Below are 2644 nucleotides of genomic sequence, written 5' to 3' on the forward strand. Positions count from 1 at the left end.
CTTTATATTACATTAATCTTAATCTTAATCTTATTTCGGCCAGAGTTCTTTCGTCACACTTCTGTGACCTCATCAGTGGTCCTTTGTTTCCTTCTTTCTTATGTGTGTCTCACCTTGCTAACTATCAGCCATTTTATATACAAATATGTATATATATATATATATATATATATATATGTATATAAATATATATATGCCTGGATAATATCTGATTTTTTACTCTATGTTTTAATTTTATATATCTATACGTATGTATATTTATAAACACCACACGCGCGCGCACACACATATATGTGTGTATCTATCTATGTATACCCCTTGGTATATACCTATTTGTCTGTTTATCTGTATATCTATGTCTATTGTCTTATTCATCTATCTATCTATTCATCTACATCATTCTCTCTCTCTCTCTCTCTCTCTCTCTCTCTCTCTATCTATCTATCTATCTATCTATCTATCTATCTACCTTTAGCCTAGATCTTCTAAAATCTAATCCATCTTCTACTTTTTCATTTTGTTGTTTCTGTTTCTTTTATGACGTTCTTCTTTTTCGTTGATACTCTTCCTTTCGTTCCTTCAATATTCTTTCTTTTTTTCTGCTTCTTTCATTTCTCCCTTAACTCCTTCTTCTTCTTCATCTTCTTCATCTTCTTCTTCTTCTTCTTCTTATTCTTCTTCTTCTTCTTCTTCTTCTTCTTCTTCTTATTCTTCTTCTTTTTTCTTCTTCTTCTTCATCTTCTTCTTCTTCTTCTTATTATTATTATTATTCTTTTTTCTTCTTCTTCTTCTTCTTCTTCTTCTTCTTCTACGTCTTCTTCGTCTTCTTCTTCTTCTTCTTCTTCTTCTTCTTCTTCTTCTTCTTCTTCTTCTACCTCTTCCACTTCTTCTTCTTCTTCTTCTTTTTCTTCTTCTCTTCATTTCTTCTTCTTCTTACCCTCCTCCTCCTTCTCTTCTTCTTCTTCTTCTTCTTATTTTCCTTCTTCTTCTTCTTCTTCTTCTTCTTCTTCTTCTTCTTCTTCTTCTTCTTCTTCTTCTTCTTCTTCTTCTTCGTATATTTCTTGCCCAACAAACTCCTTCGCCGCATTCCTTCAGGCTCTCTTTATGTCGTCAGTTCCAAATGTTGCCAAGACTAACTTTGCTTTTCGTTCATTTTCGGTTCGATAAAATAAATACCAGTCAACTGCTGAGGTCGACCTAATCGATTAACCTCCGTGAAGTTGCTGGCCTTGTGCCAAATTTTGAAACCATCATTTTTATTTAAGGTGGCCAGCTGGCAGAATCGTTATCACGCCGGACAAAATGCTTAGCAGCATTTCTTTCGTCTTTTCCAGCTCCGTATAAGTACCAGTAACGTACTGGAGTCGATGTAATCGACTAACTCGTTCTCCCCCAAATTTCAAACCTTGTGCCTATAGTAGAAAGGATAATAATAATAATAATAATAATAATAATAATAATAATAATAATAATAATGATTATTATTATTATTATTATTATTATTATTATTATTATTATTATTATTATAAGCAAAAAAAGAAGAGTGCTTCTTTTTTTGCTTCTATACTTTCTGGAGGAGTAACCTCAATCCTAAAATTATTATTATTATTATTATTATTATTATTATTATTATTATTATTATTATTATTATTACAAAGGCGGCGAGTGAGCTGGACGAAATGCTTAGCGGTATTTCGCCCGTCGCTCCGTTCTGAGTTCAAATTCCGCCGACGTCGAATTTGTCTTTCATTATTTGGAGGTCGATAAAAATGATAAGTATCGGTTGAAAACTGGGGTCGATGTATTCGACTCATCCCTTTTCCCCTTGTGGAAAAATCTGAAACCCTTTGAAAGCTTTATTAAGCATCGTCTTTTTAAAGTTCCATTTGGAAGGGAGAGTAAAGGTGGAGAAGAAAGCGCTACCTCCCGGCCGGTGAATTATTGCAGAGATGGGTGACCGTGCCAAAAACGGTTAGAGTCAACGACACTACTCTAAGCGTGCGCCTGCACACTGGATAGCAGGAGAGGCGGTTCATACCTTTTTGTGGAGCCAGGGTAAATGTGGATCTGTGGGGTTCCTTGATTGGCCCTAGTTGGGGTTTCTCCTGGATTAGCTCAGCATCATTCATGTTATCACATACTTTGTATACTCCGCATCCTTTTACTGCATCTCATTGTACTTTCCACTAAATTCTCTCCATCCTTTATGGAAATCCTCACACAAATTCCTGTCTGTCCTTGTGATGTCCCCCTCATAGATGCCCCTGAGGCTAATAAAAAAAAATTATTATCGTTATTATCGTTATTATTATTATTATTATTATTATTATCATTATTATTATTATTATTATTATTATTATTATTATTATTATTATTATTATTATTATTATGTTGTTGTTGTTGTTGCTGTTTTTTCTACTTTCTTCAAATTTTCTTCCCTTTCTCGCCGAGTGTTTTCTGTACTATTATTATTAACCTCATCATCATCATCATCATCATCATCATCATCATCATCATCATCATCATCATCATCATACTTCTTCTTCTTCTTCTTCTTCTTCTTCTTCTTCTTCTTCTTCTTACTATTATTATTATTATTATCATCAACATTATTATTACTATTATTGTTATTGGTAGTAGTAGT

The 2644-nt window shown here is 33.2% G+C and overlaps 1 protein-coding gene across 8 annotated transcripts in view; it reads left to right on the forward strand.

The window, feature by feature from the left end:
* The window catches only part of LOC106879245 (uncharacterized), an 894824-nt gene that overhangs the window by 22777 nt on the left and 869403 nt on the right, over nucleotides 1-2644 (forward strand). The window lies entirely within an intron of this gene.

This window comes from Octopus bimaculoides, chromosome 1 (assembly GCF_001194135.2).
Source record: "Octopus bimaculoides isolate UCB-OBI-ISO-001 chromosome 1, ASM119413v2, whole genome shotgun sequence".
NCBI lineage: Eukaryota > Metazoa > Mollusca > Cephalopoda > Octopoda > Octopodidae > Octopus > Octopus bimaculoides.